The 17,942-nt window shown below is 41.9% G+C and overlaps 1 long non-coding RNA gene across 1 annotated transcript in view; it reads left to right on the plus strand.

The window, feature by feature from the left end:
- The first annotated feature begins 286 nt into the window (after nt 1–286).
- The window catches only part of LOC148108521 (uncharacterized), a 30,935-nt gene continuing 13,279 nt past the window's right edge, over nt 287–17,942 (plus strand). Inside the window, exon 1 of the long non-coding RNA XR_015727815.1 lies at nt 287–368. This is a non-coding gene — a long non-coding RNA (uncharacterized LOC148108521). The remainder of the gene's footprint in view (nt 369–17,942) is intronic.

Consider the following 17,942-nt stretch of genomic DNA (forward strand, 5'->3'; position numbering starts at 1 on the left):
CCCTGGCAAGCGTTACTTTTTTGTTCCTGGGTCTTCTTAATACAGTTGGAAAAAGTAGACTCTCCAGGGCTGCCAATCACAGTGCCTTAGTAACAAACAAGGAAGCAGCACAGCTGCCTGCGGGCCTCCCTAGCACCAAGAGCACGTGCACGACTGTTGCAAGCTAACTGGCTGCAGGTGGGAGCGCGCGCGCTCCCCAAAGGCTTCTGGGCAGGAGCCAATAAGGCGCATGCTCAGGCACAGACTTCCCCGCCCCCTCCTGGCTCTGGAGTCCACTTTGGCATGGGGAATGGCCTCCGGTCCTGCAGCACTGAGCCGGTCTCCTGAGCCCCAAGTAAATCTCCAGGGAGAGACTCAGTCAGCCCAAGGTAGGGAGGCATGGCCAGCCACATCAACTCACTGTTTGAATTTTTAATCTTGCTGTTTGAACACTTTTAAGGTTTCCTTCTTGTCCCTGACATTCTCCCGCCGAAAGTATCAAACCTAAGCGGTAAAGTTTGAATCTTGGGAAACACGGTGGAAATGCTTCTGTGTGGGTCGTTTTTTACCTCTTACCCTGTATAAATCTTTTTATTGTCTCCATAGTTTTGCTCTTTCCAGAATGTCATAGTTGGAATCATATAGTTTGTAGCCTTTCCAGACTGGTTTATTCCACTTAGTAATAGCATTTAAGGTTCCTCCATGTTTTTTCATTGTTTGATAGCTCATTTCTTTCTCTTTTTTAAGGTTTTTATTTAAATTTCAGTTAACATATAGTGTAATATTAGTTTCAGGTGTAGAATTTAGTGATTCAACACTTAATTCAACACCTGGTGCTCATCACGTGTCCCCCTTAATCCCCATCACCTATTTTTTTTTTTAAGGGAAATTCGATTCTTTATTAGAACTCTTTAGATCAGTGTTTGCAAACATTTACCTGGGGAAGGGGACCGAGAACTACCCACACCATTTTTTTTTTAAAGATTTTATTTATTTATTCGACAGGACAGAGACAGCCAGCGAGAGAGGGAACACAAGCAGGGGGAGTGGGAGAGGAAGAAGCAGGCTCATAGCGGAGGAGACTGACTTGGGGCTTGATCCCATAACGCCGGGATCACGCCCTGAGCTGAAGACAGAGGCTTAACCGCTGTGCCAACCAGGCACCCCTACCCACACCATTCTTTCCCCAGCTTCTTCCTGAAGAAGCGGGACTTAGATGAATAGAGCAGCAGCAAGGTCTTCCACTTTATCTTTGCCTGGCTCCTGCTCCCGGGCCTGAAGTGCTTTTATGACCTGGTAACCAGGTCCTGCGTAGCGTTGGGGGACCTCTGGGTCGCCACCTCCGGGCTGCTGCGGGGTAGCTCCGGGTGGCTGCCTGGCGGGCAGCGTGGGGGGGGGGGGGAGCTCCGGGTAGCCTCCTGGCAGGCTGCGCGGGGGCGGAGGGGGGAGAGCTCCGGGTAGCCTCCTGGCGGGCAGCGCGGGGTGGGAGGGGATAGCTCCGGGTGGCCGCCTCGCAGGCAGCGCCGGATGGGGGGAAGGGAGAGCTCCGGGTGGCCGCCTCGCCTCGTGGGCTGGGGGGGGTGAGGAGCTCCCGGTAGCCTCCTGGCAGTCTGCTGGGGGCGGGGGGGGGGGGGGGAGTCCGGGTAGCCTCCTGGCAGGCAGTGCGGGGTGGGAGGGGGTAGCTCCGGGTGGCCGCCTCAAGGGCAGCCTTCAGGGGACCGCCGGGTAGCAGCCTCGGGGGCAGCCTCGGGGGACCGCTGGGTGGATGCGTCCTGGGTAGGGACCTCGTCTGAGCTTTGTGCCCGGAGTTGGCGGTGATAGTCAGCTAAATTCATGATCATCTTGGCTACATCTTTCTGGTAATAAGGCCGACCAAATATCAAGATATAAGCTTCGCCCTTGGGGTCCCACTGATTAACATGAAGTAGGGTCTGTGACATACACTCCACGTGCGGGATGTGCTCTCCTCCGGCATAAGATCGCTTCCACCAGCCAGCCTCGAGGTGAACTGCCTTCGGACTCTTCAGATACTCCGAGTGGAACCAGTAGAGCCGCTTGCTGAGGTTACCGAGCATCGTGAATAGCGTCCCTTCTTGCTGCTCCAGCTGCAGGAGCATCGGAAACCGCCTTTAAGAGAAGCGAGCTGGTATGTGCGGAGACACACGTGCTTTCCCATGGTTTTAATGGGACCAGCATTCCTGAGGGGTTGGAATGACTTTTTCATGGAAAGCCTATATATAGGACCTGGAAGCCTCCCAGTTCAGTAATATGATTTTGTTAGATCAGTGTTCACGTTGATATTATTATGACCTTGTAAATAGTATCTGTAGCTGCAGAGTTTGCTACAATTTCTTGCATAAAGTTTTGTTTTTCTTGATGTCATTAATTGCTCTTTTGCTCAAATGCTTCTTTTTCTTTTAAAATGCTTATTTTTCTACCTTCTCCTTTATCTCCACACTCCCCAGCTGTGTAAATTTCTTCTCTGGACCTTCACGCACAGCAGGAACTTTATCATTTCATCTTGAGAGTACTGCTCCTTCAGTCTTGACTGCTCCAGTCTGGGTTAGCTGCTTTCAGGCCCACAGTCCTGTGGGTTACTATAGCCTTTCCTGGTGTTAGATCCTGGGCTCTCTGGATCCCGTGACTTCCTTTCTTTTGTGTGCATGCACATTTGGTTTTGTTGTTGTTGTTTGTGAAGCAGATTTTACAGTAGTAGCAAGAGCACCCTGGCAACAATTCCTGAGTTGCTCTGTGATCATCTCCAAGAGGACCCTCATGGTTTTTACTATAGTTCTCTTTCCCACTTTATTTCTGCTTAGCTTCCAGGAAGCTGAGGATGAGGTAGCTGAATTCCAGGAGGGAAGCAGAAAATGAGAGACAGAGTTGTGGGCATAATTAGTTTAGGCTGAATGAAGAAATAGAGACTTGCAGGCTGGTAAGGAGACTGCAGCTTGAAGTGGAAGCTTTGAAGCTAGTGGTAGCAGTGGGTGCCGATGCCTAATGTGCTAGGTTTATCAAAATGAGAAATATACTTTTTCAGGTGGAACTGAAGAGTGGTCATCAACAGCAACAACAACAGAATAAGCGTCAAGTGAATTTTTGAAATAAAATGTTTTATTTCATGGAACCAAGGGAAAGTGGTTTAGAGTTTAGAAGTTCACTTAGAAACTTCATAGCTGTCAGTTTTCTAGCTATAATGTTCCTATAATTTTCAAAGGCTGATTGTTTTGACAGAGTGCTTCCTTCTACAGGACTTTATTTTTTTTATTTTTATTTTTATTTTTTTAATGTTTTTTTTTTATTACATTATGTTAGTCACCATACAGTACATCCCTAGTTTCTGATGCGAGGTTCGATGTTTCATTAGTTGAGTATAACACCCAGTGCACCATGCAATATGTGCCCTCCTTACTACCCATCACCAGTCTATCCCATTCCCCCACCCCCCTCCCCTCTGAAGCCCTCAGTTTGTTTCTCTGAGTCCATAGTCTCCCATGCTTCACTCCCCCTTCTGATTACCCCCCTTTCTTTATCCCTTTCTTCCCCTACCCATCTTCCTAGTTCTTAATGTTCCATAGATAAGAGAAATCATATGATAATTGTCTTTCTCTGCTTGACTTATTTCACTTAGCATTATCTCCTCCAGTGCCGTCTATGTTGCAGCAAATGTTGAGAACTCGTTCTTTCTGATAGCTGAGTAATATTCCATTGTATATATGGACCACAGCTTCTTAATCAAGTCATCTGTTGAAGGGCATCTTTGTTCCTTCCGCGATTTAGCTATTGTGGATAATGCTGCTATGAACATTGGGGTGCATATGGCCCTTCTCTTCACTACGTCTGTATCTTTGGGGTAAATACCCAGTAGTGCAATGGCTGGGTCATAGGGTAGCTAAATTTTTAACTTTTTAAGGGACCTCCACACTGTTTTCCAGAGTGGCTGTACCAACTTGCATTCCCACCAACAATGTAGGAGGGATCCCCTTTCTCCACATCCTCTCCAGCAATTGCTGTTTCCTGCCTTGTTGATTTTTGCCATTCTAACTGGTGAAGGTGGTATCTTAGTGTGGTTTTGATTTGAATTTCCTTGATGGCTAATGATTTTGAACATTTTTTCATGTGTCTGTTAGCCATTTGTATGTCCTCATTAGAAAAGTGTCTGTTCATATCTTCTGCCCGTTTTATGATTTATTTGTTTCTCACGTATTGAGTTTGAGAAGTTCTTTGTAGATCTTTGATACCAGTCTTTTTTTTTAATGATTTTTTATTATATTATGTTAGTCACCATACAGTACATCCCTGGTTTCCGATATAAAGTTCGATGATTCATTAGTTGCGTATAACACCCAGTGCACCATGCAATACGTGCCCTCCTTACTACCCATCACCGGTCTATCCCATTCCCCCACCCCCCTCCCCTCAGAGGCCCTCAGTTTGTTTCTTATAGTACATAGTCTCTCATGTTTCATTCCCCCTTCTGCTTACACTCCCTTTCTTTATCCCTTTCTTCCCCTACCGATCATCCTATCTCTTATTTTCCATAGATGAGAGAAATCATATGATATTTGTCTTTCTCTGCTTGACTTATTTCATTTAGCATTATCTCCTCCAGTGCTGTCCATGTTGCAGCAAATGTTGAGAACTCGTTCTTTCTGATAGCTGCGTAATATTCTATTGTATATATGGACCACAGCTTCTTAATCCAGTCGTCTGTTGAAGGGCATCTCGGCTCCTTCCATGATTTAGCTATTGTGGACAATGCTGCTATGAACATTAGGGTGCATATGGCCCTTCTCTTCACTACGTCTGTATCTTTGGGGTAAAGACCTAGTAGTGCAATGGCTGGGTCATAGGGTAGCTCAATTTTTTAATCATGACATTTGCTTACCATCATATTGTTTCACTCATTACTTAGTAACACTAAATATAATTTTAAATTTAATGTGTTACAGGTTGAATTGTGTCCTCTCCAAAAGATATGTTCTGGTCCTCACCCCTGATGTCTCAGAATATAGCCTTATTTGGAGATGGGGTCTTTACAGAGGCAATCAAGTTAAAATGAGATCGTTAGGGCTGTCCCTAATCCAGTACGATGATGTCCTTTTAAAAAGGGAAAATTCAGACCTAGAGACAAACATGTGTAGGAAAAAGAAAAAATTAAGACCTAGGGAGAAAACAACTGTCTATAAGCCAAAAAGAAAGGCCTGGATCAATTATTTCCCTCATGACATTCAGAAGGAACCAAACCTGCCAACATCTTTATCTTGACTTCTAGCCTCCAGAAATATGAGACAATTTCTGTTGGCTAACCCACTCAGTTTGCAGTAATCTGTTACAACAGCCTTAGGAAAGTAATACAAGTATATTCGTTTCAATTTTATATGAAAACTTTCCATTCTAAAATCCAATATTTTATATTATCTTAATTTTTAATTCTTTAAAATATCAGTTCATAATAATTAGTGGTTTAGTACTGTATAAACATTGTTTAAACATATTTATAGACATGAAATTTTTCCTTGCCTTTCTTCCATGATATTTGCCTTTACCTGTTATAATTCTTCCTCTCTGCCCATTTATTTCCTAAATCTTTTACTGACTTCTTTACTAAACAATTCATGTGAGAATTCCTGTCTTGTCCATCTCCTCTTTCCCTTAGGCCATCTTGTATATATATCAACTACGTCCATATAGCTGTGTAGGTATATAGTCAAGTTATTAGTAGGTCACCCAGGCAACCCCAAATACTGACTCATTTAATGGTGTGACAGAGCAGCAGGGCCAAAGATTTCATCGAAATGTGAATGTACCCCGAGTGACTCAGTACCAGAAGCATATGAAGATTGGAGGAGAAATAAATTTTGAAATGTACATAACTGAAAATTCTTCTAATGTTCAATGAATAACATGCAATTAGAGAATTTGGTTCTCAAGTAATAGAAGTTCTTTCTTTTTGGGTATATGCAAAGATAAGCACACTATTTTTTAGTGGCAATTACACAAAATAGAATTTATCAGAATTCCTGTGTTTGTAGGGTACAAACCTGTGAAGTCAGTGAGTATGAAAGTAACAACTCGTGTGAAGGAAACTTGAGATTTTTCCCAAATTTGAAAACAATCCTTAAAGTTATATGATATTCCATTAACAAGTTATAATGCTAAAAATATTTTTTTAAACAACCAATGTTTTAAAAAATCAACCATGCTAGTGGAAAAGTAGAATTTTCTTTTTATTATTTGTATAGAAAATTATACTGAGGCACCAAGGTGGCTTAGTTGGTTAAGTGTCTGATTTTTTATCTCAGCTCAGATCTTGATCTCAGGGTCATGAGTTCAAGGCTCGTGTTGTGCTCTAGCTAGGCTGGAGTCTAGAAGGGAGGGAAGGAAGGAAAGAAGGAAAGAAGGAAGGAAGGGGAAGGGGCAAGGGAAAGGGAAAGGAAGGAAAAAGGGAAGGAAGGAAGGAAGGAAGGAAGGAAGGAAGGAAGGAAGGAAGGAAGGAAATTATATCACCAAAGCACTGGAATTTGAAGAGGAGGTCAAAGAGTACCCAGCCAAAAATATCAGAAAAGAAGTGTTACAGAAGTACGTCAGAAATAAATAGCATAAAAATACGTTATTTCTCTGGACTTTGTGATGTTTAAGGTATTAGTTTTTTAAAATTTGTAATTTATTATTTTTCTCATTCTAAGTAAATATCCCTGTCTGTATGTAATTCTGCATTTATGTTTTTTTTATTTTGCGAACTATATAATATCATCCTTTAAAAACCAAACTAAATGTATCCCAACTTAACTTTTCAAGCCAGATTTCAAATATGCCTTTTTCAACATCACCTGACATGAGGAGGGTAGAGTAGAAAAGGTCAGAGTTAAAAAAATATAGTACTTTTACCATGGTTAAAATATCTTATTTTGTGAATTTCACACACACACAAAATCTGATTGTGTGAATCCATTGCTAGCAGCTCTCCCAGAGCTGTAGAAGGGGCTTGGACAATTGAAACTCCCCAGTAAATCTTCTTGTGCCCCCCACTGAGTATCAGCCCATCCTTTCTCCATAATTCCATGGCCATAGGTTCAGTCATTCATTGAATAAGTTTCGGCAGGGCATTTAGTACATATGAGGCTCTGTTCTAGATGTGGGTGTAGAAACAGCGAATAACAATCCATGTTCCCACAGAGCTTTTTTGTCAGGTGGGGAGAGGGGAAAACCAATTAGCAAGTAAATACATAAGTAACCAAGACTATTTTAGATAGTCATATAAGCAATGCAGGAAATAAAATAGGAATTGATAAAGATGACTGGGGTAATGAGCAACCTGAGATAGTACTAGAAGGTGATTCTAAGAAGAAAATATTCTGAGACATAATAATAAACATAAACCATTGCTATAAATATTTTAGGAGAAATAATTTTAGAGAGAGAGAGTGAGCACACATGTGAGTGGGGAGGAGAGGCCGAGGCAGAGGGAGAGAAAAAATAAGCTGACTCTCTGCTTAGCTGGGAGCCCTATGTGGGACTGGATCCCAGGATCCTGAGATCATGACCGGAGCTGAAATCTAGAGTCGGACACTCAACAGACTGAGCCACCCAGGCACCTTAGAAATTATTTTTTTTAATAATTTGTTATTTATTTGAGAGAGAGAGAGCAAGCACGAGCAGCAGGGTGGAGAAACAGAGGAAAAGAAGCATGCTCCCCGCGGAGCAGGAAGCCTGACGTGGGGCTTGATCCCAGGACCTCAAATTCATGACCTGAGCTGAAGGCAGATACTTAACCGACTGAGCCACTCTATTATTTTAAATAGAGTAAATAATAAATGCAAAAGCTCTGGGCAGAAAACTGTTGCATGTTCAAGGAATCTAAAGAATGTAGTGTTGGCTAGAGCAGGAAAGCAGAGAACGGGAGGAAATGAGGAAGGGGTGAGAGCATGATGTTAGACTTTCAAGGCAGGACTGTTGGACTAATTGCAAAAGGCTATTCCTTCCTGAATGTTCCAAAGGCACTTCAGATTTAACATATTTAAAACCAAATTCGCCACCTTTCTTCCACCAGCATGTTTATGCTTCTACCTTGCCCATCTCATTTAATGACATCATCTCCCCTCAGTTGCCCGACCTAAAAGAATCTCCTACTCTGCCCTGTAATTCTTCCCTGATTCCAAATCTAGTTTATTAACAAATCTTATTTGCTGATTCTTCCTCACAAATCTCTCTCATCCTGCGCCCCTTTCCAGGTCACTGCTCCTGTTCCAGTTTACCCCTTCACCATCACCCCTGCAGTTTCACCTCACTTCCCTCTTAGAGACCCACTGCTTTTCCTTTTATTTCCCTGAGTTAGTCTTTACACAGCAGCTGTCATGAGCTTTGCAAACAATGATCGGTTATGTCGCTCTGTTGTTAAAACGCCTCCTAATGGTCCATCACCGCACAAATAAGAATGTCTACACCATTAGACATGGAATCCAAGATCCTTTAGGTCTGACTATTGCCTATGACTCCAGTCTCCATCACACAGATTAATTCTCCAACAAAACCAAACTACTTTCAATTTCCTTTATGTTCCCACTGCTTCAAACCTTTATTCTTTGCACATGTTGTTTTTGACATTTGGAAAGACTATTCCCATTACGTCCCCTGCTGTGTCCCTGCAAAATTCACCCTGAAAAGCCTAGGTTTAGTGTCCATATTTTTTGGTAACACTTCTCTTGAAGCTTTCTCTCCCCACTACACACCACCACCAGGACTTGACCTCTCATTACCTCTGTTTGTGCTGCTTTTTGCACATAGAATCATTTTAGAAGTCTGGTTTCCCCCTGTTGATACCCATTAGAATGATTTGATGCCTGTACTTCATGCAATGTGATGAGGAGCCTACAGAGCTTGTCCCTGAACAGTACAGCTATCGATCACAAAAATAAAACGTTAGACCTACAGGGAATTTTTATCATTAAGGTGATCCCTTGATCATACAAATGAAGGAACTGATAACCAGAAAGGTTAAGCAGCCAACAGCACCCTAACTAGTTTTTTATGTAGCCCATAGTAACTTCCTATCTCCTGCCTCCAGAGCTTTAGCCTCGGGCTTTGTGTGCCATTGGGGATTTCTCCCCTCCTCTGCCTTATTTACGTTCACGGATGTTATCTTCAATGGAAAGCTGATGGGTAGCTATGGATGCATTTACTTTATATTAAGCACTCTACCAACATTCCTGAAGGGATGAAATAAAAGGCTTGAGTTTGTAATGATCTAATTGATACTGTCAATGGAGTGAGACTATGCTTAGGAAGCCTATTGCTTCATTCCTTAATTCTTTTGTCAAACATTCACTAATCACCTTTAATATGCAAAATGCCATACTTTGTGTTGAGAATGAAAAGGCAAACAGAAAATGTGCTCTTTGCACACCAGAAAGTCACAGAGAAATAAAACACATGATCATAATACTAAAGCAAAGTTAGAAAAGCCATACTGAAAGTGTGAATAAATCAAGAAGTGCATGATTCTGGAAATCTTTTAGGAAAGAGTCACCAAGTTTTTTAGAGAAGATTATATTTGAGCTATACATTCCTTCATTTATTCATTCATTATTATTCATTTATTTACTATTAACGAGCACTTAGCTTGTTAATAACAATTTTTTTAAGAAGATGAAACTAAAGGATGAATCATGAAATAACTGCTCAATCAGTGTTATTTTTAGGGACAGCTTGACTTAATCTCATTGACAGTGCTGCTTTATTCATCACACCATGAAACTAGATTCAAGTCAGTGATATTCATATGCCTATAAAATTCAGAATTATTTCAACTTTTATTTTATTTTTTATTTTTATTTTTTTTTAAGATTTTATTTACTTATTTGAAAGAGATAGAGACATTCAGCAAGAGAGGGAACACAAGCTGGGGGAGTGGGAGAGGAAGAAGAAAGTTCATAGCGGAGGAGCCTGATGTGGGGCTCGATCCCATAACTCTGGGATCACGCCCTGAGCCGAAGGCAGACTCTTAACCGCTGTGCCACCCAGGCGCCCCTATTTCAATTTTTAAAATCGTATGTTTTATTAGTTTAGTCTTGAGTGTTTCACCTTTAAAGTTTAATTTTAATTTTCTCTCTGTGGTCTCTGAAACTGGAGTAAGTCCAGAATTCTTTTGTGATTAACCCTCTACCGATATGAACAACATGCTCATTTCGCTTGCCACAAGAATGCTGGTACGGGAGAGGAGTTAAGATGGCGGAGGAGTAGGGGACCCCTTTTTCAGCCGGTCCCCTGAGTCGAGCTGGATAGGTACCAGACCAGCCTAAATAACCACGGAATCAGCCTGAGACGCAGGATGATGCATCTGGATCTCTACAAATGAACATCTCCAGTGCTGAGTATTGAGGTACCAAGAGGGGAGCTGTAAACAGTGCACGGATATCGGAAGATAAACGGAAGGGGGAGGGAGCCGCCACGTTTGGGCGCCGGGAAGCGGCAGCCACCTGCACGGGGGAGCGGGCGGACACACAGAGGGCACCCGCGAGAGAGCGGACTGAGACTGGTGAGCCGTGAATGCGCGCGCCACCAGGCATCTCCCGGAACACCGGAATCCCGGTGTGCTCACGGGATCCAGACTGAGACCGGGAACTCCCGGAGCGCGCGCGGGGCGGCTGGCGGCTGGCGGGCCACCTGCACGGGGGAGCGGGCGGACTCGCGGTCGGCACCCGCGAAACAGCAGACTGAGACCCTGAACAGGGTGCACGCGCCACCAGGCTTCTCACGAAACTCCGGAATCGAGGTGTGCTCACCGGGCATAGACTGAGACCGGGAGACCCGGGAGCGCGCGGGGCGCCCGGTGGCTGGCGGCATTAGAAACACAAAGGACAGAGACGCGCCGGCCCTGGAAGTGAGGGCAGGGTCGCCAGGTGTGGGACGAACATCCCGGGATGCCGCAGGGTTGAGCAGCACCAACAGTAACAGAGTTAAAGTGGCCAGAACATCAGTGGAGAACGGGCCGCAATCCCTCTGTTCTGCGACAATGCAGCCTCTGCTGCTCTGACCCTCAGAAGAGGCATAGCCGGCCGCCAGGGAAAGCCGCCAGAGAACAAAAGCCTGGAAATACTGGCTCAGAGAGTGCCCATCCCCATCCTCCCTCGCAGGGGACACGGAGACTCTAACCAAACAGGGTTGCCTGAGTATCGGCGCGGCAGGCCCCTCCCCCAGAACACAGAAGGCAGGCTGAAAAATCAAGAAGCCCACAACCCGAGGCGCCTGGGTGGCGCCGTCATTGAGCGCCTGTCTTCGGCTTAGGGCGTGATCCCGGCGTTCCGGAAAGGAGTCCCTCATCGGGCTCCTCCGCTGGGAGCCTGCTTCTTCCTCTCTCACTCCCCTGCTTCTGTTTCGTTCTTGCTGTCTGTCTCCCTCTCTCAGATAAGTAAATAAATAAAATCTTTAAAGAAGAAGCCCACATCTCTAAGATCCCTATAAAACAAGGGGCACGGCCTGGGACCCAGTCAATAATTTTGGGCTCTGGAAACCCCGCAACCTCTCTTCATCAGAATTACAAGAAGGAGAAGCCCCCCCCAGCAAAGAAAAGACAGTGAGTCAGTGGCCTCTGCCACAGAAGTAACGGATATGGATGTAACCAAATTATCAGAAATGGAATTCAGAGTAACAATGGTCAAGATAATGAGTAGACTTGAAAAAAGTATTCAGGAAAATATTACTGAGAATATACAATCCCTAAGGGCGGAAATGAGAGTGAATTTGACAGAAATTAAAAATTCTATGAGCCAAATGCAGGCAAAACTAGAGGCTCTGACGGCCAGGGTCACGGAAGCAGAGGAAAGGGTTAGTGAATTGGAGGATGGGTTAATAGAGGAAAAAATAAAAATAGAAGCTGGTCTTAAAAAAATCCACGCCCACGAATGTTGGCTACGGGAGATTACTGACTCAACGAAACGATCCAATGTTAGAATCATCGGCATCCCCGAGGGGGTGGAGAAAAACAGAGGTCTAGAAGAGATATTTGAACAAATTGCAGCTGAAAACTTCCCTAATCTAGCAAGGGAAACAAAAATTCGTGTCCAAGAGGCAGAGAGGACCCCTCCCAAGCTCAACCATGACAGACCTACACCACGTCACGTCATAGTGCATTTCGCAAATATGAGATCCAAGGAAACAGTATTGAAAGCGGCCAGGGCAAAGAAATTTCTCACGTACCAAGGCAAAGGCATCAGAATTACATCAGACCTGTCTACACAGACCTGGAATGAGAGAAAGGGTTGGGGGAGCATTTTAAAAGCTCTTTCAGAGAAAAACATGCAGCCAAGGATCCTTTATCCAGCAAGGCTGTCATTCAGAATTGATGGAGAAATAAAGACATTTCAGAATCGACAGTCACTAGCCAATTTCGTAACCACGAAACCAGCCCTACAGGAGGTATTACGGGGGGTTCTATAAAAGTAAAAAGGCCCCAAGAGTGATACAAAACAGAAAGTCACAGCCAATACAAACAAAGACTTTACTGACAACATGGCAGAATTAAAAGCATATCTCTCAGTACTCAGCCTGAACATTAATGGTTTAAATTCTGGTTTCAAACGCCACAGGGTTGCAGATTGGATAAAAAGAAATGACCCATCCATTTGCTGTCTACAAGAGACTCATTTCGAACCCAAAGATGCATTCAGACTGAGAGTAAGGGGATGGAGTACTATCTTTCACGCAAATGGACCTCAAAAGAAAGCTGGGGTAGCAATTCTCATATCAGATAAATTGGATTTTAAACTACAGACTATAGTTAGAGACGCAGAAGGGCACTATATTATTCTTAAAGGAAGTATTCAACAAGTGGATATGACAATTATAAATATATATGCCCCCAACAGGGGAGCAGCAAGATACACAAGCCAACTCTTAACCAGAATAAAGAGACATATAGATAAAAATACATTAATAGTAGGGGACCTCAACACTCCACTCTCAGAAATAGACAGAACACCCTGGCAAAAACTAAGCAAAGAATCAAAGGCTTTGAATGCCATACTCGACGAGTTGGACCTCTTAGATATATATAGAACACTACACCCCAGAACCAAAGAATACTCATTCTATTCTAATGCCAATGGAACATTTTCAAGAATAGACCATGTTCTGGGACACAAAACAGGTCTCAGCCGATACCAAAAGATTGAAATTATCCCCTGCATATTCTCAGACCACAACGCTCTGAAATCGGAACTCAACCACAAGGAAAAATTTGGAAGAAACTCAAACACTTGGAGACTAAGAACCATCCTGCTCAGGAATGACTCGATAAACCAGGAAATCAAAAATCAAAGTAAACAATTTATGGAGACCAATGAGAATGAAAATACAACAGTCCAAAACCTATGGGATACTGCAAAGGCAGTCATAAGGGGGAAATACATAGCCATCCAAGCCTCACTCAAAAGAATAGAAAAATCTAAAATGCAGTTTTTATATTCTCACCTCAAGAAGCTGGAACAGCAACAGAGGGACAGGCCTAATCCACGCACGAGGAAGCAGTTGACCAAAATTAGAGCTGAAATCAATCAAGCAGAAACCAGAAGTACAGTAGAGCAGATCAACAGGACTAGAAGCTGGTTCTTGGAGAGAATCAATAAAATTGACAGACCACTGGCAAGACTTATCCAAAAGAAAAGAGAAAGGACCCAGATTATTAAAATTATGAATGAAAAAGGAGAGGTCACGACGAGCACCATTGAAATTGGAAGGATTATTAGAAATTTTTATCAACAGCTATATGCCAATAAACTAAGCAATCTGGAAGAGATGGAATCCTTCCTGGAAACCTATAAACTACCAAGATTGAAACCGGAAGAAATTGATTCCTTAAACAGGCCAATTAATTATGAAGAAATTGAGTCAGTGATAAACAACCTTCCAAATAACAAAACTCCAGGCCCGGATGGTTTTCCTGGGGAATTCTACCAAACTTTCAAAGAAGAAATAATACCTATTCTCCTAAAGCTATTTCAAAAAATAGAAACAGAAGGAAAGCTACCAAACTCATTCTATGAGGCCAATCTTACCTTGATCCCCAAACCAGGCAAAGACCCCCTCAAAAAGGAGAATTACAGACCGATTTCCGTAATGAATATGGACGCCAAAATCCTCAACAAGATACTTGCTAATAGAATCCAACAGTTCATTAAAAGGATTATCCACCACGATCAAGTGGGATTCATACCTGGGATGCAAGCGTGGTTCAATATTCGCAAATCAATCAGCGTGATACATCATATCAACAAGAAAAGACTCAAGAACCATATCATCCTCTCAATCGATGCCGAAAAATCATTTGACAAAATACAGCATCCTTTCCTGATTAAAACCCTTCAGAGTGTAGGAATAGAAGGTACATTTCTCAATCTCATAAAAGCCATCTATGAAAAGCCTACTGCAAATATTATTCTCAATGGGGAAAAGCTGGAAGCCTTTCCCTTAAGATCAGGAACTCGACAAGGATGCCCACTCTCGCCACTATTATTCAACATAGTACTAGAAGTCCTTGCAACAGCAATCAGAGAACAAAAAGGGATCCAAGGTATTCAAATCGGCAAAGAAGAAGTCAAAATGTCTCTCTTCGCAGACGACATGATACTCTATATGGAAAACCCAAAAGAAGCCACTCCCAAACTATTAGAAGTTATAGTGCATTTCAGTAACGTGGCGGGATACAAAATCAATGCTCAGAAATCAGTTGCATTTCTGTACACGAATAACGAGAATGAAGAAAGAGAAATCAGGGAATCCATCCCATTTACAATAGCACCAAAAACCATACGTTACCTTGGAATTAACTTAACCAGAGACGTAAAGGACCTTTATTCTAGAAACTATAAATCACTCTTAAAAGACATTGAGGAAGACATAAAAAGATGGAAAGATATTCCATGCTCATGGATCGGAAGAATTAACATAGTTAAAATGTCCATGCTACCCAGAGCAACCTACACTTTCAATGCTATCCCGATCAAAATACCGAGAACGTTTTTCAAAGAACTGGAACAAATAGTCCTTAAATTTGTATGGAACCAGAAAAGACCCCGAATCTCCAAGGAACTGTTGAAGAGGAAAAACAAAGCTGGGGGCATCACAATGCCGGATTTCGAGCTGTACTACAAAGCTGTGATCACAAAGACAGCATGGTACTGGCACAAAAACAGACACATAGACCAATGGAACAGAATAGAGAGCCCAGAAATGGACCCTCAGCTCTTTGGGCAACTAATATTTGATAAAGCAGGAAAAAACATCCGGTGGGAAAAAGACAGTCTCTTCAATAAATGGTGCTGGGAAAATTGGACAGCTACATGCAAAAGAATGAAACTTGACCACTATCTCACACCATACACAAAAATAAACTCCAAATGGATGAAAGACCTCGATGTGAGACAGGAATCCATCAAAATTCTAGAGGAGAACATAGGCAGCAACCTCTACGACATCAGCCAAAGCAACCTTTTTCATGACACATCCCCAAAGGCAAGAGAAACAAAAGATAAAATGAATTTATGGGACTTCATCAAGATTAAAAGCTTCTGCACAGCCAAGGAAACAGTCAGAAAAACTAAGAGGCAGCCCACGGAATGGGAGAATATATTTGCAAATGACACTACAGATAAAGGACTGGTATCCAAGATCTACAAAGAACTTCTCAAACTCAATACACGAGAAACAAATAAACAAATCAAAAAATGGGCAGAAGATATGAACAGACACTTTTCCAATGAAGACATACAAATGGCTAACAGACACATGAAAAAATGTTCAAAATCATTAGCCATCAAGGAAATTCAAATCAAAACCACACTGAGATACCACCTTACGCCAGTTAGAATGGCAAAAACAGACAAGGCAAGAAACAACAATTGTTGGAGAGGATGTGGAGAAAGGGGATCCCTCCTACATTGTTGGTGGGAATGCAAGTTGGTACAGCCACTCTGGAAAACAGTGTGGAGGTCCCTTAAAAAGTTAAAAATTGAGCTACCCTATGATCCAGCCATTGCACTACTGGGTGTTTACCCCAAAGATACAGACGTAGTGAAGAGAAGGGCCATATGCACCCCAATGTTCATAGCAGCAATGTCCACAATAGCTAAATCGTGGAAGGAGCTGAGATGCCCTGCAACAGATGACTGGATTAAGAAGTTGTGGTCCATATATACAATGGAATATTACTCAGCAATCAGAAAGAATGAGTTCTCAACATTTGCTACAACATGGACGGCACTGGAGGAGATAATGCTTAGTGAAATAAGCAGAGAAAGACAACTATCATATGATTTCTCTCATCTGTGGAACATAAGAACTAGAATGATCAGTAGGGGAAGAAAGGGATAAAGAAAGGGGGGGTAATCAGAAGGGGGATGAAACATGAGAGACTATGGACTATGAGAAACAAACTGAGGGCCTCAGAGGGGAGGGGGATGGGGGAATGGGATAGACCGGTGATGGGTAGTAAGGAGGGCACATATTGCATGGTGCACTGGGTGTTATACACAACTAATGAATCATCGAGCCTTACATCGAAAACCGGGGATGTACTGTATGGTGACTAACATAATATAATAAAAAATCATTATTAATAAAAAAAAAAAAAGAATGCTGGTACGATGAATTCTACAAAGAATAGTTTGGGAAATTGAAATAAAGTAAAAGTCTTCTGCTCTTATAATGAGACTATCTCCTATTTCACAGTATAACAAATTCGACAAACGGCTATTTCATTCGGCTTTTCATATTTGTTTGCTTGGTCTGTGTCTAAAGGTAAATATGTACATGTGCAAACCTATTCTTACTGTGTCTCTTAGTCATCCAAACCCTGGATTTCTGGAAGGCTAAAAAAGAAGCAATCATTCGATGTTGCCAGTTTGATTTCCAAACATGAAAGTTTATAAGGTTTTACAAAAACATCCCAAAGCTCTAGCTATGCATTTTAATTTATTTTGTTTACGGTAAAAATTCTCTGATAGCTTTTCAACATTTTTCAACAGTCATTTTAAAATTTTGAACAAATCTGCCTCTTGTTATTACTCTTGGAAGAGAAGATCCTATAGGACTTTTCTTCCTTTGATATGAAGAGTATTTCATAATATTATAAAATATTATCAAATCTAAAAATTAAATTTTTTATAAGTACATGTATACTTGTGTTTAACATGGAAATAGGAAAGTATAGCCATCATTAGTTATGTAAATAACTCCTGTCTATACATATAGATGTATGGATATAAAGATATCTTACAATTTTTAAAATAAGGTATCATGGACTTGCTTCGTTATTTTTATGATTGTTGAATACATGCCTCACTGTACCCTCACAAGTCAGTTATTTATATGCGCACACTGAAACTAAATGACTCACCCAAGATCACACAGCTAGATTACTTACTAAACTGGGTTGCAATAAAGCAACATTTAGGCCATGTGATAGATTATTTTTTTGTATGTAAATTTACTCCTTAGGCATGATCTTTTGTTTTGTGATTAAATTTCCAAAGGGCATTTTTGATATTCACATTACCTTATTTCAAGTGGAAATTAATTTCCCCTTGACAAGTGTTGTGAGTTTCAAAATATCCCTGTGCACACGTTTGCTGAAAAGGTTATTTATATTACAAATGTTTGCGTCAAAGATATCTAAGCTTTTATTATGCACACATATCTTTATATACATAGTACTCATTATAAGTTTATGAGATTAGTTTTCTGTAGTGACTTTTGGAAACTAGTCTACCGCTTATGATTATGCTGTGTGTTTCGCATCCTATTTAAATGTTATTTTGGCTTTTAATTTTTAACCTTGTAAGTTTCATTACCGTGTCATACAATTTCATCTGAATAACCACGTCCCCCCCCCAAAAAAATTAGAGCTCTTCAGCTCTAAATTCATGTAACTGAAAGTAGCTCTCCTCGTCTTTGTTATTATGATCAGC

The sequence above is a fragment of the Ursus americanus genome, chromosome 19 (genome assembly GCF_024610735.1).
Source record: "Ursus americanus isolate L20-20 chromosome 19, mUrsAme1.1.p, whole genome shotgun sequence".
NCBI classification, from domain to species: domain Eukaryota; kingdom Metazoa; phylum Chordata; class Mammalia; order Carnivora; family Ursidae; genus Ursus; species Ursus americanus.